Below are 25,156 nucleotides of genomic sequence, written 5' to 3' on the forward strand. Positions count from 1 at the left end.
CATTACAGACCCTCTGGGGTCTTATCTCCCAACACAATAAGTCACCTAGCACACTACACGTGCTGGACTGTTTTCCAGCTGGGCAGACATTCATTCACAGTGGTCTATATGTAATGGTATCTGGGCAGACATTCATTCATAGTGATCTATATGTAATGGTATCTGGGCAGACATTCATTCATAGTGGTCTATATGTAATGGTATCTGGGCAGACATTCATTCATAGTGGTCTATATGTAATGGTATCTGGGCAGACATTCATTCATAGTGGTCTATATGTAATGGTATCTGGGACAGAAGTGTATATACCAAAGTTGTACAACTGAGTTCAAACGCAGTTCAAACGAAATGTGTCCTTTAACCCGACCTCTCTGAATCAGAGCATGCAGGGGGCTGCCTTTAATTGACGTCATCTGCACCCAGGGAGCAGTTGTTGTTGGGGATTAACTGCCTCGGGGATTCGAACCGGCACCCTTTCGTTTACTGGTCCAACGCTCTTAACCACTAAGCTACGTGCCACCCCTGTGTAGTGTAGTACAGAGTAAAGTGGTTTGTGACACCATCATCATTAACCTCTGTATGAAACTTTAATGTGGCCGGGCTTGATATGATGGAATAGGACTGACACTGTAGCCTTACATTAGTTTCCTTTACACACACACATATTTGAAAACAATAACTTTATTTCTACCTGTGTGGATTTAGATCACAGGCATATAAGCCTAGGCAGGCTACGGCTGGGAAACAAGAGGAACTCTGTTCAGGAGAGAATGTGGTTAAGTAGAAAGAAGGAGTTATATTCTTTATAAACTGCTAGGGTGAATGAGCTACAACTCTCTTCATGTTCATGAGCCAACATAACAGGATCCATTGCAGTGGCTCCGTAGGACAGACACTATAAGGTGAGTCAAAAGGAAGACACAGTAATTCACAAGGGCTACATAGCGAACATAATAAAGTACAACTTTTTATGATGGATTCTCATGACAGTTGAGTTGGCATACGCTACGCAGTGTATGTGAATTGACGCGCTCTACTCTGGCATGCAAATTATGACGCCGCTTTGATGCAAATTTTGACGTGTCTCTCTGTATTGTTTCGGCTTCAATTAATCGCTTGTACACACGACAAACCATTACACACTCTCACACACACCCTCTCGCACATTTAATCCCACTAATTTAGCTTCATACGCCTCGTGGCTGTAGAGCCATTAAGCCACAGGCACACAGAGACTGCTGTAGTCAATATCTACTGTCTATGCTATGCTGTGTATGCATTTCTGTTTCATATGATGTATGCTAATAAACAAGCTATAGTTTTACATTCATATTTGTGTCAAGATCCTGTATGGTTCTGTATAGTATAGGGACATGTTCGTTTCTGTGCTTGTGTGTAGTGTCGGTGCCTGTATGAGAAACGATTTGATTGTGCACGTAGGCCGATGCATATGCTTACATGTGTTTTTGTGTGTCTGTGTCCGAACCTGCCCGTGTGTGTATAGATTGGAGCGTGGAGGGGAGTGTGTGAGTCCCAGTGTTAACATGATTGCGAATGACAAAATGTCAACCTGGGTTTGTTAGGAACGTAATGGGGAATCAATAGACACAAGAAAGATGTCAATACAACATGCTCTATAGCATTACGGCTACTGCTCCCCCCTCTCTCTCTCTCTCTCTCTCTCTCTCTCTCTCTCTCTCTCTCTCTCTCTCTCTCTCTCTCTCTCTCTCTTTCTCCTTTTCTCTCATCCCATCCCTTCTTCATATTCCACAGTACAGTGCATTTCTCTCTCTCTCTCTCTCTCACTCTCTTTTCTTCCCCCTGTCCATCTCTTCCTCTGCCTGTGTGTGTGTTCCGTTATTAGATTACAGTATGATGGGCCCACAGTCAGTAATGCAGTGCTCTAGTCTGGTCTGGTGGCAGAATGCTGCTAGTCATAATGAAAACAGACATGTGGATGTTACAGAGTTATATATTATGGCATCACACAGATGCTCTTGACATGGATAACCTCACTCACTGTCCCCAGTACAGGATGTCTGAGTCAAGATCTCTGTTCACGGGAAGAACATTTACAGTACACCATACACAGGGAATGCAGTGTGTGTGCTTGTGTGTGTGTGTGTGTGTGTGTGTATGTGTGTCAGTGTGTATGTGTGTGTGTGTGTGTTGCAGACTCAGACTAATGTAGTACCAATGCTGATGAAGTCCCCCCATTAACAGCAGTGAGTGGTATTGAATTTCTCCCTGGGAGGAAAGGTCAAGCCACCAACTACACACTCACTCACACATACATGCACACACACGCACATGCATGCCCCCTCCCACACACACACACACACACACGATAACACACAAGGTGTTCTATGTATGGTGGGTCAGTGTGTGTGTCCACTGAAATACATCCCAGCATTAGTTCTAATCAGAGACAGAGTGAGCAGGCCACTTCATCAGACCTATCCCTCTGGGACCAGGGGAGAGAGGGGTGAGGCAGGGGGGAGAAAGGGGGAGACGGACGGGGTCCAGGCTCTTAATCAACACATCACCTGGAATACACTCATGCATGCTGCTTTTTACACCCCCTTTCTCTCTCTCTCTCTCTCTCTCTCTCTCTCTCTCTCTCTCTATCTCTCTCTCTCTCTCTGTCTCTGTCTCTGTCTCTCTCTCTGTCTCTCTCTCTCTGTCTCTCTCTCTCTCTCTCTCTCTCTCTCTCTCCCTGTCTCTCTCTCTCTCTCTCTCTCTCTGTCTCTCTCTCTCTGTCTCTCTCTCTCTCTCCCTGTCTCTCTCTCTCTCTCTCTCTCTCTCTGTCTCTCTCTCTCTCTCTCTGTCTCTCTCTCTCTCTCCCTGTCTCTCTCTCCCTCTCTCTCTCCCTGTCTCTCTCTCTCTCTCTCTCTCTCTGTCTCTCTCTCTCTCTCTCTCTCTCTCTCTCTCTCTCTCCCTGTCTCTGTCTCTCTCTCTCTCTCTCTCCCTGTCTCTCTCTCTCTCTCTCTCCCTGTCTCTCTCTCTCTCTCTCTCTGTCTCTCTCTCTCTCTCTCTCTCTGTCTCTCTCTCTCTCTCTGTCTCTCTCTCTCTCTCTGTCTCTCTCTCTCTCTCTCTCCCTGTCTCTCTCTCTCTCTCTCTCTCTCTCTCCCTGTCTCTCTCTCTCTCTCTCTCTCTCTGTCTCTCTCTCTCTCTCTCTCCCTGTCTCTCTCTCTCTCTCTCTCCCTGTCTCTCTCTCTCTCTCTCTCTCTCCCTGTCTCTCTCTCTCTCTCTCTGTCTCTCTCTCTCTCTCTCTCTCTCTCTCTCTCCCTGTCTCTCTCTCTCCCTGTCTCTCTCTCTCTCTCTCTCTCTCTCCCTGTCTCTCTCTCTCTCTCTCTCCCTCTCTCTCTCTCTCTCTCTCTGTCTCTCTCTCTCTCTCTCTCTCCCTGTCTCTCTCTCTCTCTCTCCCTGTCTCTCTCTCTCTCTCTCTCTCTCTCTGTCTCTCTCTGTCTCTCTCTCTCTCTCCCTGTCTCTCTCTCTCTCTCTCTCTCTCTCTCTCTCTCTCTCCTGTCTCTCTCTCTCTCTCTCTCTCTCTCCCTGTCTCTCTCTCTCTCTCTCCCTGTCTCTCTCGCTCTCTCTCTCTCCCTGTCTCTCTCTCTCTCTCTCTCTCTCTCCCTGTCTCTCTCTCTCTCTCTCTCTCTCTCTCCCTGTCTCTCTCTCGCTCTCTCTCTCAAGCATACTTGACCTCCACAAAGGGCACCAAGGCATGCCGCGGTGCCACAGATTGACAGATTGAGTGTTGAGTATGTGCGTTTATGTGTGTTTGTGTGCGTGTGTGTGGTCGCACGTTGTGTGTTTGTTGGTCAACCTCTGATAAGTGTGTGAGGTGAAGGAGAGGCATATGTCCAATCACACAAATCAGAGAAGGCCAGAAACTGTTGATTGTATGTGGAACACAGATTTGTTGACTGTTGACTGTATGTGGAACACAGATTTGTTGACTGTTGATTGTATGTAGAACACAGATTTGTTGACTGTTGATTGTATATGGAACACAGATTTGTTGACTGTAGATTGTATGTGGAACACAGATTTGTTGACTGTTGATTGTATGTGGAACACAGATTTGTTGACTGTTGATTGTATGTGGAACACAGATTTGTTGACTGTTGATTGTATGTGGAACACAGATTTGTTGACTGTAGATTGTATGTGGAGCACAGATTTGTTGACTGTTGATTGTATGTGGAACACAGATTTGTTGACTGTTGGTTGTATGTGGAACACAGATTTGTTGACTGTAAATTGTATGTGGAACACAGATTTGTTGACTGTAGATTGTATGTGGAGCACAGATTTGTTGACTGTTGATTGTATGTGGAACACAGATTTGTTGACTGTTGGTTGTATGTGGAACACAGATTTGTTGACTGTAAATTGTATGTGGAACACAGATTTATGACTGTTGGTTGTATGTGGAACACAGATTTGTTGACTCTTGATTGTATGTGGAGCACAGATTTGTTGACTCTTGATTGTATGTGGAACACAGATTTGTTGACTCTTGATTGTATGTGGAACACAGATTTATGACTGTTGGTTGTATGTGGAACACAGATTTATGACTGTTGATTGTATGTGGAACACAGATTTGTTGACTGTTGATTGTATGTGGAACACAGATTTGTTGACTGTTGATTGTATGTGGAACACAGATTTGTTGACTGTTGATTGTATGTGGAACACAGATTTATGACTGTTGATTGTATGTGGAACACAGATTTGTTGACTGTTGGTTGTATGTGGAACACAGATTTGTTGACTGTAAATTGTATGTGGAACACAGATTTGTTGACTCTTGATTGTATGTGGAACACAGATTTGTTGACTGTTGATTGTATGTGGAACACAGATTTGTTGACTGTTGATTGTATGTGGAACACATAAGCCTTCCTGTTCCCCTCTCATTTCCTCCTAATAGAACAATATCTCCCACATGCTTTCTGTATTGTACTCATGTTCCTCTCTATAGTCCTGTCTTTATGCTTTCTGTATTGTACTCATGTGCCTCTCTATAGTCCTGTCTTTATGCTTTCTGTATTGTACTCATGTTCCTCTCTATAGTCCTGTCTTTATGCTTTCTGTATTGTACTCATGTTCCTCTCTCTATAGTCCTGTCTTTATGCTTTCTGTATTGTACTCATGTTCCTCTCTATAATCCTGTCTTTATGCTTTCTGTATTGTACTCATGTTCCTCTCTATAATCCTGTCTTTATGCTTTCTGTATTGTACTCATGTTCCTCTCTATAGTCCTGTCTTTATGCTTTCTGTATTGTACTCATGTGCCTCTCTATAATCCTGTCTTTATGCTTTCTGTATTGTACTCATGTTCCTCTCTCTATAGTCCTGTCTTTATGCTTTCTGTATTGTACTCATGTGCCTCTCTCTATAGTCCTGTCTTTATGCTTTCTGTATTGTACTCATGTTCCTCTCTATAGTCCTGTCTTTATGCTTTCTGTATTGTACTCATGTTCCTCTCTATAGTCCTGTCTTTATGCTTTCTGTATTGTACTCATGTTCCTCTCTATAGTCCTGTCTTTATGCTTTCTGTATTGTACTCATGTGCCTCTCTATAGTCCTGTCTTTATGCTTTCTGTATTGTACTCATGTTCCTCTCTATAATCCTGTCTTTATGCTTTCTGTATTGTACTCATGTTCCTCTCTCTATAGTCCTGTCTTTATGCTTTCTGTATTGTACTCATGTTCCTCTCTATAATCCTGTCTTTATGCTTTCTGTATTGTACTCATGTTCCTCTCTCTATAGTCCTGTCTTTATGCTTTCTGTATTGTACTCATGTTCCTCTCTATAATCCTGTCTTTATGCTTTCTGTATTGTACTCATGTTCCTCTCTCTATAGTCCTGTCTTTATGCTTTCTGTATGTACTCATGTGCCTCTCTATAGTCCTGTCTTTATGCTTTCTGTATTGTACTCATGTTCCTCTCTCTATAGTCCTGTCTTTATGCTTTCTGTATTGTACTCATGTTCCTCTCTATAATCCTGTCTTTATGCTTTCTGTATTGTACTCATGTTCCTCTCTATAGTCCTGTCTTTATGCTTTCTGTATTGTACTCATGTTCCTCTCTATAGTCCTGTCTTTATGCTTTCTGTATTGTACTCATGTTCCTCTCTCTATAGTCCTGTCTTTATGCTTTCTGTATTGTACTCATGTTCTCACTCTATAGTCCTGTCTTTATGCTTTCTGTATTGTACTCATGTTCCTCTCTATAATCCTGTCTTTATGCTTTCTGTATTGTACTCATGTGCCTCTCTATAGTCCTGTCTTTATGCTTTCTGTATTGTACTCATGTTCCTCTCTCTATAGTCCTGTCTTTATGCTTTCTGTATTGTACTCATGTTCCTCTCTATAATCCTGTCTTTATGCTTTCTGTATTGTACTCATGTTCCTCTCTATAGTCCTGTCTTTATGCTTTCTGTATTGTACTCATGTTCCTCTCTATAGTCCTGTCTTTATGCTTCTGTATTGTACTCATGTTTCCTCTCTATAGTCCTGTCTTTATGCTTTCTGTATTGTACTCATGTTCCTCTCTCTATAGTCCTGTCTTTATGCTTTCTGTATTGTACTCATGTTCCTCTCTATAGTCCTGTCTTTATGCTTTCTGTATTGTACTCATGTTCCTCTCTATAGTCCTGTCTTTATGCTTTCTGTATTGTACTCATGTTCCTCTCTATAATCCTGTCTTTATGCTTTCTGTATTGTACTCATGTTCCTCTCTATAGTCCTGTTTATCTGTTTATCTCTCAGTTATGGGGAGATTTGGGGTTATTTATCATATAGTAGATTCATACAGGTTTATGGACTGACCACACTTAAATTCACCAGTTGGTTGCCAAGATTAAGAAGGAGAAAATGTGTGAGACCCCTCCTTTTTCTGTACAAGGGGTGCACCCCTTGGTCCCTTTGTCTGTTTGTGAAGTGGATTGGGGAGGTGCAGGGGGGTAGAGGGGCGGTGTGACTAAATGACCTCTCTCCCCTTTCTTTTGACTCTCCTGTATTCTGTCCATTTTGTCACACGACCCTCCTCTTTCATCCTCTGTCCTTCCTTTTCAGCCTGGCTGAGTCGCCGTGCATGGTACTGTCTGTCTGTCTGTCTGTCTGTCTGTCTGTCTGTCTGTCTGTCTGTGTCTCTGTCTGTCTGTCTGTCTGTGTCTCTGTCTGTCTGTCTGTCTGTCTGTCTGTCTGTCTGTCTGTATGTCTGTCTGTCCGTCCGTCCGTCCGTCCCCCTCTCTCTCTCTCTCTCTCTTGCTGTCTCTCTCCCTCTCATCTCCCCTCCTCCTCTCTCCTCCGGAGTGTGGGGAGCGATAGCCTGGTTGCCAAAGTGACTGCAGGACACATTAAGGCCTATAAAAGCCCGGGCCGCGGTCACACTCTTAACCGCGAGTCAGAGGTAGTGTATGAAAGTGTGTTTAAATGGGTCTGTGATTACACAGGGACAGCCAGAGAGAGGTAAGTAGCCGAGGGGGAAAAAGAGAGAATGAGATATGGAAGAAATACATTCATAATAAAAGAAACGGAACAGATTTGAACACAAAAATGGACAAACAAAAAAATCCTCTTCCACCACAACCACCGGCCCCTCCCCTGTCTTTCACCCCTAGTTCCTAATTGGCCACATGGTGCCTTGAGTGACAGGTGTAATCATCAGTCAAATTATGAGGGAGAGAGAGAGGGGTGGAGGCCGGGGGAGGAAGGAGGGAGAAGTGGAGGAAGGTTTGAATGGAAGGTTCTTTGATCAGACGAAAGGAGGAACGGAGGAGAGGAGGAGAGGAAAGAGGGGGACACCAGAGGAACAGATTGAGTTACATGGAGACCTGCTGCCTACACCTGTTACTCCCTTAGACTGCCACACTAGCACATACTACACAATAGTATTACACTTCGTTTACCAGCGACTACCACTACGATTCAGTAGAGACTACAGTCATTATACACTAACAGCAAATACAGTTCTACCACCACTACTCAGAAACGACGCTGTACAGTGTCACCATAGAAATCCACAATAGTAACCTGTAGTACATATCAAGCTTGGGTGCGGTTGCACAGTATACCCAAACTCTTTGATTTTATCAACCAAGATAATTAAAGCTGTCAGTGTATTTCAGTAGTCCTAGTGAGCCCCAGCCTGAGCTCGTCCTAACGAGGTTTACAGTAATTAGGAGTTGTAGTGATAGAGAGAGGACTTTGATTCCTGCTCTGTGCGGTGGCATTAGCGGTACTCATTAGCAGCTTATGAGCTTGCATGGCCATGCTCTCTCCCTCTCCCTCTCCCTCCCTCTCTCTCTCTCTCTCTCTCTCTTTTTCTCTCTCTCTCTCTCTCTCTCTCTCTCCCTCTCCCTCTCCCCCTCTCCCTCTCCCTCTCCCTCTCCCTCTCCCTCTCCCTCTCCCTCTCCCCTCCCTCCCTCTCCCTCCCTCTCCCTCTCTCTCTCTCTCTCTCTCTCTCTCTCTCTCTCTCTCCTCCCGTTCCTCTCCCTCTCTCTCTCCCCTCTCTCTCTCTCTAGTCAGATCCTATTAGGCAGCTGAATGTGCATGCAGGGAGATTAGGAAACTACACATACATCATATTCTTTCTTCAGAGAAAATACTCCTTTAACTGACATTATCACTGTAAATACCCCTCTCTTTCTCTTTATTTCCTTCTCTTTACATAACACTTCCTCTTCCCCTCTCTTCCTCCATTTCTCCCTGTCTTCTCCTCCTCTCTCTCCACGATGGAGTGATTATTGAGGAGATGTTGCAGTGTTCAGCGCTCGTTGATGAAGTCTACCTTTGTCTGTACTGCCCTGTCGTAACCAGGACACCGCTTATAGCAAAATCAATACACAGAGAGAGAGAGAGAGAGAGAGAGAGAGAGAGAGAGAGAGAGAGAGAGAGAGAGAGAGAGAGAGAGAGAGAGAGAGAGAGAGAGAGAGGAGAGAGAGAGAGAGAGAGAGAGAGAGAGAGAGAGAGAGAGAGAGAAAGAGAAAGAGAGAGAGACCTCCCATTATCCCACACATTGCTATTATCACTCGTCTACCATCAATGTTGATACAATTAGTATATCAAATCACAGTCCGTAGCACAGTCAGTATCACTGTTTATGGTCAATGTGATGTTAGCCTGTTGGGTCTAGATCAGTGTGTGTTACATATCTGTCCGGTGTGGCCTTGGTGTAGTGCTGGTGTGGATGCTAGGGGGACAGGGCTATCTGCCATGTGTATATATGAGATCGCCTCTCCCTCTCCATTCTCCCCACCCCACTCCCCAGTGGGACCAAGTGTGAGGGGAGGAGAAGGGGAGGAGGAGGTTGTTGTGTGAGAGAGGCACAGCTGGGAAATGAGAAATGCCCCCCCCCACCACCACCTTAACTCACACATACAATACACACACACGCACACAAACATACACATTCCTGATCCCCCATCTCTTTATCCTCCCCTCAGGAAAGAAGAAGGGAGAAGGGGGATGAAGGCAACGGAGAAGGGGACAGATAGGGGCATTAAAATTCATGGATTTTTTTTTCCTGCTGAAAATCAATAGTGTTTACTATGAATGAGAGGAACAGTGGACAACAGCAGTGCCCGGGGTAGAGGGAGGATGAGGAAGGGGGATAGAGGGAGAGGTAGGGAGGAGGAGGAAGGGGGATAGAGGGAGAGGTAGGGAGGAGGAGGAAGGGGGGTAGAGGGAGAGGTAGGGAGGAGGAGGAAGGGGGGATAGAGGGAGAGGTAGGGAGGAGGAGGAAGGGGGGATAGAGGGAGAGGTAGGGAGGAGGAGGAAGGGGGTAGAGGGAGAGGTAGGGAGGAGGAGGAAGGGGGGGGTAGAGGGAGAGGTAGGGAGGAGGAGGAAGGGGGATAGAGGGAGAGGTAGGGAGGAGGAGGAAGGGGGGTAGAGGGAGAGGTAGGGAGGAGGATGGGTGACTTTATTACTATAGGCAGAGTCACCAAGGGCCAAGGTTAAAGACCGGTGTGGGGCGAGAGAGAGAGACAGGGAGAGAGAGAGAGAGAGAGAGAGGGGGGGGGCATTGACTAGCAATATGGATACTGAGAAGAGACACTAATACATATTTACAGTGTTCTCTCACTATACATATTTACAGTGTTCTCTCACTATACATATTTACAGTATTCTCTCACTATACATATTTACAGTGTTATCTCACTATACATATTTACAGTGTTATCTCACTATACATATTTACAGTGTTATCTCACTATACATATTTACAGTCTTATCTCATTATACATATTTACAGTGTTATCTCACTATACATATTTACAGTGTTCTCTCACTATACATATTTACAGTGTTCTCTCACTATACATATTTACAGTGTTATCTCACTATACATATTTACAGTGTTATCTCACTATACATATTTACAGTGTTATCTCACTATACATATTTACAGTGTTATCTCACTATACATATTTACAGTATTCTCTCACTATACATATTTACAGTGTTATCTCACTATACATATTTACAGTGTTCTCTCACTATACATATTTACAGTGTTATCTCACTATACATATTTACAGTGTTCTCTCACTATACATATTTACAGTGTTCTCTCACTATACATATTTACAGTGTTCTCTCACTATACATATTTACAGTGTTATCTCACTATACATATTTACAGTGTTCTCTCACTATACATATTTACAGTGTTATCTCACTATACATATTTACAGTGTTATCTCACTATACATATTTACAGTGTTATCTCACTATACATATTTACAGTGTTCTCTCACTATACATATTTACAGTGTTATCTCACTATACATATTTACAGTGTTATCTCACTATACATATTTACAGTGTTATCTCACTATACATATTTACAGTGTTCTCTCACTATACATATTTACAGTGTTCTCTCACTATACATATTTACAGTGTTCTCTCACTATACATATTTACAGTGTTATCTCACTATACATATTTACAGTGTTATCTCACTATACCTATTTACAGTGTTATCTCACTATACATATTTACAGTGTTCTCTCACTATACATATTTACAGTGTTATCTCACTATACATATTTACAGTGTTATCTCACTATACATATTTACAGTGTTATCTCACTATACATATTTACAGTGTTATCTCACTATACATATTTACAGTGTTATCTCACTATACATATTTACAGTGTTATCTCACTATACATATTTACAGTGTTATCTCATCTCACTATACATATTTACAGTGTTATCTCACTATACATATTTACAGTGTTCTCTCACTATACATATTTACAGTGTTATCTCACTATACATATTTACAGTGTTCTCTCACTATACATATTTACAGTGTTATCTCACTATACATATTTACAGTGTTATCTCACTATACATATTTACAGTGTTATCTCACTATACATATTTACAGTGTTATCTCACTATACATATTTACAGTGTTATCTCACTATACATATTTACAGTGTTATCTCACTATACATATTTACAGTGTTAGCTCACTATACATATTTACAGTGTTATCTCACTATACATATTTACAGTGTTCTCTCACTATACATATTTACAGTGTTATCTCACTATACATATTTACAGTGTTATCTCACTATACATATTTACAGTGTTATCTCACTATACATATTTACAGTGTTATCTCACTATACATATTTACAGTGTTATCTCACTATACATATTTACAGTGTTCTCTCACTATACATATTTACAGTGTTATCTCACTATACATATTTACACTGCACTGACTTCAGATTCATTCTGTCTTCCACTTTCTTCTTAACTTTTTCTCTCCGTCTTGAATGCTTCTTCTCCCCTATTGTTTTGCCTACACCTTTCTCAAATCAAATCGAATCAAATTGTATTTGCCACGTGCCGAATATAACGGATGTAGAATTTACCCTGAAATGCTTGCTGACGAGCTCTTCCCACGGATGGCAAACTGGAAATGTTTTGCTGAATGATAGTTTTGTGTTGGGTGGCTGCACAATGTGGAGGGTGGGAGGATGTGTTCTGTTGTGCTGGGTAGGTGCTCTGCACAGGGATAGGATGTGTGTTGTGTTGTGCTGGGTAGGTGCTCTGCACAGGGATAGGATGTGTGTTGTGTTGTGCTGGGTAGGTGCTCTGCACAGGGATAGGATGTGTATTCTGTTGTGCTGGGTAGGTGCTCTGCACAGGGATAGGATGTGTGTTGTGTTGTGCTGGGTAGGTGCTCTACACAGGGATAGGGTGTGTGTTGTGTTGTGCTGGGTAGGTGCTCTGCACAGGATAGGGTGTGTGTTGTGTTGTGCTGGGTAGGTGCTCTGCACAGGGATAGGGTGTGTGTGAGTGTGTGTATGATGAAATAACGTTGAGTGAGTTCATGCATTATGGAGGGAGCAGGCGGGTGACAGAGAGCGGCTGAATGGGAATGACTGCCTGCCATGCACTTAGAGTTCAGGGCTAATCTCACTGTGCTGCTCTGACATTACCATAGATCTACATTACCACATATCCACTTATCTACATTACCATTGTCAACATTACCATAGATTTACATGACCACACAGCTACATTACCATAGCTCTACATTAACATAGATCTACATTACCATAGTCAACATTACCATAGATTTACATGGCCACATATCAACATTACCATAGATCTACATTACCACACATCTACATTACCATAGATCTACATTACCACATATACATTACCATAGATCCACATTATCATTGTCAACATTACCATAGATTTACATGACCACATATCTACATTGCCATAGCTCTACATTACCATAAATCTACATTACCAACGATCTACATTACCACATATCTACGTTACCCCATATCTACATTACCATAGCCAACATTACCATAGATTTACATGGCCACATATCTACATTACCATAGCTCTACATTACCATAGATCTACATCACCATAGATCTACATTACCACACATCTACATTACCGTAGATCTACATTACCATAGATCCACATCACCACATATATACATTACCATAGATCCACATTACCATAGATCTACATTGCCACACATCTACATTACCATAGATCTACATTACCACATATATACATTACCATAGATCTACATTACCGTAGATCTACATTACCAGTCTCACCCTAAAAGGCAATATACAGTGGGGCAAAAAAGTATTTAGTCAGCCACCAATTGTGCAAGTTCTCCCACTTAAAAAGATGAGAGAGGCCTGTAATTTTCATTATAGGTACACTTCAACTATGACATACAAAATGATTTGAAAAAATCCAGAAAATCACATTGTAGGATTTTTTATGAATTTATTTGCAAATTATGGTGGAAAATAAGTATTTGGTCACCTACAAACAAGCAAGATTTCTGGCTCTCACAGACCTGTAACTTCTTCTTTAAGAGGCTCCTCTGTCCTCCACTCGATACCTGTATTAATGGCACCTGTTTGAACTTGTTATCAGTATAAAAGACACCTGTCCACAACCTCAAACAGTCACACTCCAAACTCCACTATGGCTAAGACCAAAGAGCTGTCAAAGGACACCAGAAACCAAATTGTAGACCTGCACCAGGCTGGGAAGACTGAATCTGCAATAGGTAGGCAGCTTGGTTTGAAGAAATCAACTGTGGGAGCAATTATTAGGAAATGGAAGACATACAAGACCTCTGATAATCTCCCTCGATCTGGGGCTCCACGCAAGATCTGACCCCGTGGGGTCAAGATGATCACAAGAACGGTGAGCAAAAATCCCAGAACCACACGGGGGGACCTAGTGAATGACCTGCAGAGAGCTGGGACCAAAGTAACAAAGCCTACCATCAGTAACACACTACGCCGCCAGGGACTCAAATCCTGCAGTGCCAGACGTGTCCCCCTGCTTAAGCCAGTACATGTCCAGGCCCGTCTGAAGTTTGCTAGAGAGCATTTGGATGATCCAGAAGAAGATTGGGAGAATGTCATATATAAAACCAAAATATAACTTTTTGGTAAAAACTCAACTTGTTGTGTTTGGAGGACAAAGAATGCTGAGTTGCATCCAAAGAACACCATACCTACTGTGAAGCATGGGGGTGGAAACATCATACTTTGGGGCTGTTTTTCTGCAAAGGGACCAGGACAACTGATCCGTGTAAAGGAAAGAATGAATGGGGCCATGTATCGTGAGATTTTGAGTGAAAACCTCCTTCCATCAGCAAGGGCATTGAAGATGAAACATCGCTGGGTCTTTCAGCATGACAATGATCCCAAACACACCGCCCGGGCAACGAAGGAGTGGCTTCGTAAGAAGCATTTCAAGGTCCTGGAGTGGCCTAGCCAGTCTCCAGATCTCAACCCCATAGAAAATCTTTGGAGGGAGTTGAAAGTCCTTGTTTCCCAGCAACAGCCCCAAAACATCACTGCTCTAGAGGAGATCTGCATGGAGGAATGTGCCAAAATACCAGCAACAGTGTGTGAAAACCTTGTGAAGACTTACAGAAAACGTTTGACCTCTGTCATTGCCAACAAAGGGTATATAACAAAGTATTGAGATAAACTTTTGTTATTGACCAAATACTTATTTTCCAACATAATTTGGAAATAAATTCATAAAAAATCCTACAATGTGATTTTCTGGATTTCTTTCTCATTTTGTCTGTCATAGTTGAAGTGTACCTATGATGAAAATTACAGGCCTCTCTCATCTTTTTAAATGGGAGAACTTGCACAATTGGTGGCTGACTAAATACTTTTTTGCCCCACTGTATGTGTTATTCAGATATTATATTATGCATACCAAATATATATTGCATACATATACAGTCGTCAGGCTATTTGATAGGTACAGTAGATGATGTAGTTTTGATAGAGTGTTGTTTGTTTTGAAGGTGGAGGGAGTTTGAGTTTTAGAGATTTGGAGACATCAGACGTGTGGGTACAGATATGGGTGAAGAGACTTGTGTGTGTCTGTGTCTGAACTGGCAGGGTGAACTGAAGTTTACTCAGGTCAGGAAGACACACAACTACTGTTCTGTGTGCATGACTGGATGTAACCAGCTCTGTGTGTGTGTGTGTGTGTGTCTGAACTGGCAGGCTGAACTGAAGTTTACTCAGGTCAGGAAGACACATGACTACTAGTCTGTGTGCATGACTGGATGTAACCAGCTCTGTGTGTGTGTGTGTCTGAACTGGCAGGGTGAACTGAAGTTTACTCAGGTCAGGAAGGCACACGACTACTGGTCTGTGTGCATGACTGGATGTAACCAGCTCTGTGTGTGTGTGTGTGTGTGTGTGTGTGTGTGTGTGTGTGTGTGTGTGTGTTTGGCCTCACTCCAGTGCATCAATAAACCAGAGCGTAGTTTGAGAGCCAGTGAGTGATGTTTAACTACCGTTCCTCAAGGAACCCCGCAGCACTTTCAGGCACCACAAGGGGGCCACAAGCCAGGGGATCTGGGGAGACAGTGACCAGTACAGGGGAGGGAGGGCCAGCACACAGGAGAGACCCGTATTTGGGTTCATAGAGGTTTTTTCTTTCTTCCTTCTCATTGTATTTCACCCTGCCCTCTATCCATATGCCAACTTTCCTTTACCCTCTTTCTTTCACTCTTGAATTTTTCACCTCCCCTTTTTTCTTTGCCCTCTCAACTTCTTACTAATTTACTTACTAATCCTACTCTCTGCAGGTCTCTCTCCCTCTCTCTCCCTCTCTCTCTCTGCAGGTCTCTCTCCCTCTCTCTCTCTCTCTCCCTCTCTCTCTCTGCAAGTCTCTCTCCCTCTCTCTCTCTCTCTCTCTCTCTCTCTCTCTCTCTCTCTCTCTCTTTCTCTCTGTCTCTCTCTCTCTCTCTCTCTCTCTCTGTCTCTCTCTCTCTCTCTCTCCCTGTCTCTCTCTCTGTCTCTCTCTCTCTCTCTCTCTGTCTCTCTCTCTCTCTCTCTCTCTCTCTCTCTCCCTGTCTCTCTCTCCCCCTCTCTCTCTCTCTCTCTCTCTCTCTCTCTCTCTCTCTCTCTCTCTCTTTCTGTCTCTCAGTAGTCTGTCTCTCAGTAGTCTGTCTCTCAGTAGTCTGTCTCTCAGTAGTCTCTCTCGCTCTCTCTGTCTGTCTCTCTCTCTCTCTCTCTCTCTCTCTCTCTCTCTCTCCCTGTCTCTCTCTCTCTCTCTCTCTCTCTCTCTCTCTCTCTGTCTCTCAGTAGTCTGTCTCTCAGTAGTCTGTCTCTCAGTAGTCTCTCTCTCTCTCTGTCTCTCTCTCTCTCTCTCTCTCCCTGTCTCTCCCTGTCTCTCTCTCTCTCTCTCTCTCTCTCTCCCTGTCTCTCTCTCTCTCTCTGTCTCTCAGTAGTCTGTCTCTCAGTAGTCTGTCTCTCTCTCTCTCTCTCTCTCTCTCTCTCTCTCTCTCCCTGTCTCTCTCTCTCTCTCTCTCTCTCTCTCTGTCTCTCAGTAGTCTGTCTCTCAGTAGTCTGTCTCTCTCTCTCTCTCTCTCTCTCTCTCTCCCTGTCTCTCTCTCTCTCTGTCTCTCTCTCTCTCTCTCTCTCTCTCTCTCTCTCTCTCCCTGTCTCTCCCTGTCTCTCTCTCTCTCTCTCTGTCTCTCAGTAGTCTGTCTCTCAGTAGTCTGTCTCTCTCTCTCTCTCTCTCTCTCTCTCTCTGTCTCTCAGTAGTCTGTCTCTCAGTAGTCTTTCTCTCTCTCTCTCTCTCTCTCTCTCTCTCTCTCTCCCTGTCTCTCTCTCTCTCTCTCTCTCTCTCTCTCTCTCTCTCTCTCTCTCTCTCTCGCTCTCTCTCCCTGTCTCTCTCTCTCTCTCTCTCTCTCTCTCTCTCTCTCTCGGTCTCTCAGTAGTCTGTTCCCTTAGCGACCGTTTCCAAGGTGCCCATTCCCAAGGGCTGTGGGAGGGGTTCTGGGATGTCAGGCATGCATAACTATACACCTGTAATCCCTGCAGCTCTCTCTCCTCCTTCCTCTCTATTCTACCATTCTTCCTCTTTCTTTCTTTCTTTCTTTTTTATAGTATTATTATTTGCCACTACTTCAACCTACCCTTTTTTAACTATCTTGACAGAATGGAATTAGTATCAGTAGTAAAATCCCTCCAATTTGTCTGAAAATAGAAAATTGCTTTATTGCTACAACCAGACTTGTAATGTTTTTAATGTCTTTTCAATAGGTGTTTGGAGGGAGGACAGGTGAAATGGTTTCTATTCACAATGTACAGAACCGATACATCTGCACCTTGTTTAAAAGGTCATTTGTCAAACCTGACATTTTGTGCCCTTACCTAAAGGTGGGCTCAATAACCCTCGCTTTCTGACCCATTGTTTTATCTAGTTGTGTTCTAGTATAAAGTTGGCTGATAACAACTTGTTTTCAATAATAAGTGATCTGCTCTTCTCCAACCTCAGTCAGTGTAACACTTAATGATGTTGAAGGACAGCTGCCTTATCCGAACCAAGCCCGTTGCACTTCAACTTGCATGTCTGTGTGTGTTGGTGGGCATAGTTCTGACGCCATGCTGAGGGTCGGGGTTGCTTGGTGATGGGGTCGGCGTCTGTAGAAATGTGAGGGTTAACAGGGAGTGTGTGTGTGGAGGGAGGAGGTTTTCACTCAGCGTTGGTTGTCGCCCCTCTGTTCTCCTTTTGTTCCTCTGACATTCCTCCATTTTGTTATTGTGTTGCAGAGGATTGGACCAAACGAGGCCCCACAGCAACACCCCCACTTCCACACCCCCTGACATGTTCAAATCTCTCTCTCTTTCTCTGCGTGCTTTCGCTCGCTCTCGTGCTCTCTTTCAGTCTGTCATTCTTTCTCTCAGGGACTTGCTCAATTAGCTTAGAGGGACATTTTTGTTCCCTTGATTTTCTCAACCTACCCCCCACCCCTTACTCTCTCTATCTCTATGTCTCTTTCTCTTTCCCTTTCTATCTCTATCTCTATCTCTCTTTCTCTTTCTCTTTCTCTCTCTCTCTCTCTCTCTCTCTATTGATCTAGTCATAGGTTTCTCAGACTCTCTCAGTACTGGCCCCGCTCTAATCAATACAGATAATTGTCTGCTCTCTCTCTCTCTCTCTCTCTCCATGCCAAACATAGACCGCTCCCTCCTCCTCCTCTCTCTCTCTCTCTCTTTTTTATCAATGAACCCTGGTCTTCCCTCATTCCCACCCCCTCTACCCCTTGATCGGGGATTCCCTCCCCTAATGACAGTAGATAACCTGCTTTCTTAACCGATTTTCCCCTCCCTCCCTCTCCCTCTTTCATCGATTACCGTGAGAGTTTGCCCTGCCGGCCCCTCCTGCCCTACAGATGTTAACTATATGGTGGTGTTGTGGTTTTACTCCGGTGGATCCATTTGGACCGTGTCTGTGTGGGTTGGGTTGCTCACCATGGTTCTCTGGCAGGTCTCAGTCAGACCAGTGACCCCACTGTAACAAGAATACAATCTGCCATGTTCTACTCAGGCCTATTGATGATGATCGTCACCTAGGAGAGGTCTCAGTATCTTCATGCTCTCAGGCCATACCTTAGAGCACGATGTCGAACTCATTTTGCCCGGGGGCCGCATTCCTTCTTCAACAAGGTCTGGAGGGCCGCACTGAAAATGTGTTATTTCCTCGCTGTCAAAATGTGCTAAATGTTTTCCTGTATCCATAGTTGTTGGAATGTTCAACGCTCCCTGACTGTCCAGCATCCATTTGGGTGATTATTAGTGAGCTGGACAGTCAGGTATGAGTGTAGGTCCATGATCATTTCTACAGTTTGGATTTGTTTTTACTCCTTTGATATTATATTATATCTATATATATCTATAATGTTGTTTTACTCAAACCACCAGCGGGCCAGATTGGTCCTATAATAATAACATTGTATTCAGGAATTTTACTTTCAGAATTTTGGCTTCCCAACTTGAACACATGTTGGGAAGTCACTACTAACTGATGAATCATTCACAAATACTTGTGAAAAAGAGTTATATGCATATATGCCCCCCCCCCCCCACCCCCCCCCCCCCACACACACCGAACAAACTAGTGCATGTTGAATAACACCTCCATCCACTAGACAGACACCAGGACAGGGCTGTATTAGGTCTAGACAGACACCAGAGCAGGGCTGTATTAGGTCTAGACAGACACCAGGACAGGGCTGTATTAGGTCTAGACAGACACCAGAGCAGGGCTGTATTAGGTCTAGACAGACACCAGGACAGGGCTGTATTAGGTCTAGACAGACACCAGGGCAGGGCTGTATTAGGTCTAGACAGACACCAGGGCAGGGCTGTATTAGGTCTAGACAGACACCAGAACAGGGCTGTATTAGGTCTAGACAGACACCAGGACAGGGCTGTATTAGGTCTAGACAGACACCAGAGCAGGGCTGTATTAGGTCTAGACAGACACCAGAACAGGGCTGTATTAGGTCTAGACAGACACCAGGACAGGGCTGTATTAGGTCTAGACAGACACCAGGGCAGGGCTGTATTAGGTCTAGACAGACACCAGGACAGGGCTGTATTAGGTCTAGACAGACACCAGAGCAGGGCTGTATTAGGTCTAGACAGACACCAGGACAGGGCTGTATTAGGTCTAGACAGACACCGGGGCAGGGCTGTATTAGGTCTAGACAGACACCAGGGCAGGGCTGTATTAGGTCTAGACAGACACCAAGGCAGGGCTGTATTAGGTCTAGACAGACACCAGAGCAGGGCTGTATTAGGTCTAGACAGACACCAGGGCAGGGCTGTATTAGGTCTAGACAGATACCAGAGCAGGGCTGTATTAGGTCTATACAGACACCAGAGCAGGGCTGTATTAGGTCTATACAGACACCAGAGCAGGGCTGTATTAGGTCTAGACAGACACCAGAGCAGGGCTGTATTAGGTCTAGACAGACACCAGGACAGGGCTGTATTAGGTCTAGACAGACACCAGAACAGGGCTGTATTAGGTCTAGACAGACACCAGAGCAGGGCTGTATTAGGTCTAGACAGACACCAGAGCAGGGCTGTATTAGGTCTAGACAGACACCAGGGCAGGGCTGTATTAGGTCTAGACAGACACCAGAGCAGGGCTGTATTAGGTCTAGACAGACACCAGGACAGGGCTGTATTAGGTCTAGACAGACACCAGGGCAGGGCTGTATTAGGTCTAGACAGACACCAGAGCAGGGCTGTATTAGGTCTAGATAGACACCAGAGCAGGGCTGTATTAGGTCTAGACAGACACCAGGACAGGGCTGTATTAGGTCTAGACAGACACCAGAGCAGGGCTGTATTAGGTCTAGACAGACACCAGAGCAGGGCTGTATTAGGTCTAGACAGACACCAGGACAGGGCTGTATTAGGTCTAGACAGACACCAGAGCAGGGCTGTATTAGGTCTAGACAGACACCAGAGCAGGGCTGTATTAGGTCTAGACAGACACCAGAGCAGGGCTGTATTAGGTCTAGACAGACACCAGAGCAGGGCTGTATTAGGTCTAGACAGACACCAGGACAGGGCTGTATTAGGTCTAGACAGACACCAGAGCAGGGCTGTATTAGGTCTAGACAGACACCAGAGCAGGGCTGTATTAGGTCTAGACAGACACCAGAACAGGGCTGTATTAGGTCTAGACAGACACCAGAGCAGGGCTGTATTAGGTCTAGACAGACACCAGGACAGGGCTGTATTAGGTCTAGACAGACACCAGAGCAGGGCTGTATTAGGTCTAGACAGACACCAGAACAGGGCTGTATTAGGTCGAGACAGACACCAGGACAGGGCTGTATTAGGTCTAGACAGACACCAGGGCAGGGCTGTATTAGGTCTAGACAGACACCAGGGCAGGGCTGTATTAGGTCTAGACAGACACCAGGGCAGGGCTGTATTAGGTCTAGACAGACACCAGAGCAGGGCTGTATTAGGTCTAGACAGACACCAGGGCAGGGCTGTATTAGGTCTAGACAGACACCAGAACAGGGCTGTATTAGGTCTAGACAGACACCAGGGCAGGGCTGTATTAGGTCTAGACAGACACCAGGGCAGGGCTGTATTAGGTCTAGACAGACACCAGGGCAGGGCTGTATTAGGTCTAGACAGACACCAGAGCAGGGCTGTATTAGGTCTAGACAGACACCAGAGCAGGGCTGTATTAGGTCTAGACAGACACCAGAGCAGGGCTGTATTAGGTCTAGACAGACACCAGAGCAGGGCTGTATTAGGTCTAGACAGACACCAGGGCAGGGCTGTATTAGGTCTAGACAGACACCAGAGCAGGGCTGTATTAGGTCTAGACAGACACCAGGGCAGGGCTGTATTAGGTCTAGACAGACACCAGGGCAGGGCTGTATTAGGTCTAGACAGACACCAGAACAGGGCTGTATTAGGTCTAGACAGACACCAGAGCAGGGCTGTATTAGGTCTAGACAGACACCAGGGCAGGGCTGTATTAGGTCTAGACAGACACCAGAGCAGGGCTGTATTAGGTCTAGACAGACACCAGGGCAGGGCTGTATTAGGTCTAGACAGACACCAGGGCAGGGCTGTATTAGGTCTAGACAGACACCAGGGCAGGGCTGTATTAGGTCTAGACAGACACCAGGGCAGGGCTGTATTAGGTCTAGACAGACACCAGGGCAGGGCTGTATTAGGTCTAGACAGATACCAGAACAGGGCTGTATTAGGTCTAGACAGACACCAGGGCAGGGCTGTATTAGGTCTAGACAGACACCAGAGCAGGGCTGTATTAGGTCTAGACAGACACCAGGGCAGGGCTGTATTAGGTCTAGACAGACACCAGGGCAGGGCTGTATTAGGTCTAGACAGATACCAGAACAGGGCTGTATTAGGTCTAGACAGACACCAGAGCAGGGCTGTATTAGGTCTAGACAGACACCAGAGCAGGGCTGTATTAGGTCTAGACAGACACCAGAGCAGGGCTGTATTAGGTCTAGACAGACACCAGGGCAGGGCTGTATTAGGTCTAGACAGACACCAGGGCAGGGCTGTATTAGGTCTAGACAGACACCAGAGCAGGGCTGTATTAGGTCTAGACAGACACCAGAGCAGGGCTGTATTAGGTCTAGACAGACACCAGAGCAGGGCTGTATTAGGTCTAGACAGACACCAGGGCAGGGCTGTATTAGGTCTAGACAGACACCAGGGCAGGGCTGTATTAGGTCTAGACAGACACCAGGGCAGGGCTGTATTAGGTCTAGACAGACACCAGGGCAGGGCTGTATTAGGTCTAGACAGACACCAGGGCAGGGCTGTATTAGGTCTAGACAGACACCAGAGCAGGGCTGTATTAGGTCTAGACAGACACCAGGGCAGGGCTGTATTAGGTCTAGACAGACACCAGGGCAGGGCTGTATTAGGTCTAGACAGACACCAGAGCAGGGCTGTATTAGGTCTAGACAGACACCAGAGCAGGGCTGTATTAGGTCTAGACAGACACCAGGGCAGGGCTGTATTAGGTCTAGACAGACACCAGGGCAGGGCTGTATTAGGTCTAGACAGACACCAGAACAGGGCTGTATTAGGTCTAGACAGACACCAGGGCAGGGCTGTATTAGGTCTAGACAGACACCAGAGCAGGGCTGTATTAGGTCTAGACAGACACCAGGGCAGGGCTGTATTAGGTCTAGACAGACACCAGGGCAGGGCTGTATTAGGTCTAGACAGACACCAGAGCAGGGCTGTATTAGGTCTAGACAGACACCAGGGCAGGGCTGTATTAGGTCTAGACAGATACCAGAGCAGAGCTGTATTAGGTCTAGACAGATACCAGAGCAGGGCTGTATTAGGTCTAGACAGATACCAGAGCAGGGCTGTATTAGGTCTAGACAGACACCAGGGCAGGGCTGTATTAGGTCTAGACAGACACCAGAACAGGTCTAGACAGACACCAGAGGAGGGCTGTATTAGGTCTAGACAGACACCAGAGCAGGGCTGTATTAGGTCTAGACAGATACCAGAGCAGGGCTGTATTAGGTCTAGACAGATACCAGAGCAGGGCTGTATTAGGTCTAGACAGATACCAGAGCAGGGCTGTATTAGGTCTAGACAGACACCAGGGCAGGGCTGTATTAGGTCTAGACAGACACCAGAACAGGTCTAGACAGACACCAGGGCAGGGCTGTATTAGGTCTAGACAGACACCAGAGCAGGGCTGTATTAGGTCTAGACAGACACCAGAACAGGGCTGTATTAGGTCTAGACAGACACCAGAACAGGGCTGTATTAGGTCTAGACAGATACCAGAGCAGGGCTGTATTAGGTCTAGACAGATACCAGAGCAGGGCTGTATTAGGTCTAGACAGACACCAGAACAGGTCTAGACAGACACCAGAGCAGGGCTGTATTAGGTCTAGACAGACACCAGAACAGGTCTAGACAGACACCAGAGCAGGGCTGTATTAGGTCTAGACAGACACCAGAGCAGGGCTGTATTAGGTCTAGACAGACACCAGGGCAGGGCTGTATTAGGTCTAGACAGACACCAGGGCAGGGCTGTATTAGGTCTAGACAGACACCAGAGCAGGGCTGTATTAGGTCTAGACATACACCAGAGCAGGGCTGTATTAGGTCTAGACAGACACCAGAACAGGTCTAGACAGACACCAGAGCAGGGCTGTATTAGGTCTAGACAGACACCAGAGCAGGGCTGTATTAGGTCTAGACAGACACCAGGACAGGGCTGTATTAGGTCTAGACAGACACCAGGGCAGGGCTGTATTAGGTCTAGACAGACACCAGGGCAGGGCTGTATTAGGTCTAGACAGACACCAGAACAGGTCTAGACAGACACCAGAGCAGGGCTGTATTAGGTCTAGACAGACACCAGAACAGGGCTGTATTAGGTCTAGACAGACACCAGAACAGGTCTAGACAGACACCAGAGCAGGGCTGTATTAGGTCTAGACAGACACCAGAACTGTCACGTCGTCATATGGAGGAGACCAAGGCGCAGTGTGGTAAGCGTACATACTTATTTTATTAAAGAAAGAACACTGAACAAAACTAACCTTGAAGCAAATATGAGTAGTGCAGACAGGCAACTAAACATAGAATATGAACCCACAAATACCCTAGACAAATGGCTACCTAAATATGGTCCCCAATCAGAGACAACGATAAACAGCTGCCTCTGATTGAGAACCAATCTAGGCAACCATAGACATATAAACACCTAGACTAGAAAACCCTCTAGACAATACAAAAACTAAACAAACCACCCTTGTCACACCCTGACCTAACCAAAATAATAAAGAAAACAAAGATAACTAAGGTCAGGGCGTGACAGTACCCCCCCCCCCCCCCCAAAGGTGCGGACTCCCGGCAGCAAACCTAAACCTATATGGGAGGGTCTGGGTGGGCGTCTAACTTCGGTGGAGGGCTCTGGTTCTGGACGCCGCCCCCCTTCTTTACACTGATCCCTCCGCCCTTGTAGCACAGACCCGTGGACTGCGGATCCTCGCAGTTGGCCCTGGGCTGGGGACCCTTGCAGCATGGATAATCGCCGGAGGTTCTGGACTGGGGACCGTCGCTGTCGACCCCGGAATGGGGACTGTCGCTGGAGACCCCGGGCTGGGGACCGTCGCTGGAGACCCCGGGCGGGGATTGTCCGCTAGATACCCCGGGCTTGGGCTCGTCGCTGGAGACCCCGGGCTGGGGACTGTTGCTAGATACCTCGGGCTGGGGACCGTCGCTGGAGGCTCTGGACTGGGTACTATCGCCGGACGTTCTGGACTGGGTACTATCGCTGGACGTTCTGGACTGGGTACTATCGTCGGACGCTCTGGACTGGGTACTATCGCTGGACGTTCTGGACTGGGTACTATCGTCGGACGCTCTGGACTGCCGAGGCGCACTATAGGTCTAGTGCGTGGTGCCGGTACTGGTGGTACCGGGCTGGAGACCCGCACCTCAGGGCGAGTGCCAGGAGCAGGAACAGGACACACCTGACTGGGAAAGCGCACTTGAGGGAGAGTGCGAGGAATTGGCACAGGGTCTTGAAGGTACACTGGAGACCTGGTGTGTATAGCCAGCATCAATTGTTCCGGAACTTTAACACACGTTTCAGGACGAGTACGGAGAGCTGACTTAGGTGGCACCAAACTGACAACATGTTATTTTATTCAAAATCCTTTCGTCCTCCACCAACTCAATAACTCCCCCATTTCTCTCTCCTCCGAATCCTCCGAATCCTCTTTCTC

General features: G+C 45.7%; 1 protein-coding gene across 11 annotated transcripts in view; it reads left to right on the forward strand.

Moving 5' to 3' along the window:
• The window catches only part of LOC110537505 (POU domain, class 2, transcription factor 2), an 86,964-nt gene that overhangs the window by 15,699 nt on the left and 46,109 nt on the right, over nucleotides 1-25,156 (forward strand). The window lies entirely within an intron of this gene.

This window comes from Oncorhynchus mykiss, chromosome 3 (genome assembly GCF_057628025.1).
Source record: "Oncorhynchus mykiss isolate SJ-2025 chromosome 3, ASM5762802v1, whole genome shotgun sequence".
Classification (NCBI taxonomy): Eukaryota; Metazoa; Chordata; class Actinopteri; order Salmoniformes; family Salmonidae; genus Oncorhynchus; species Oncorhynchus mykiss.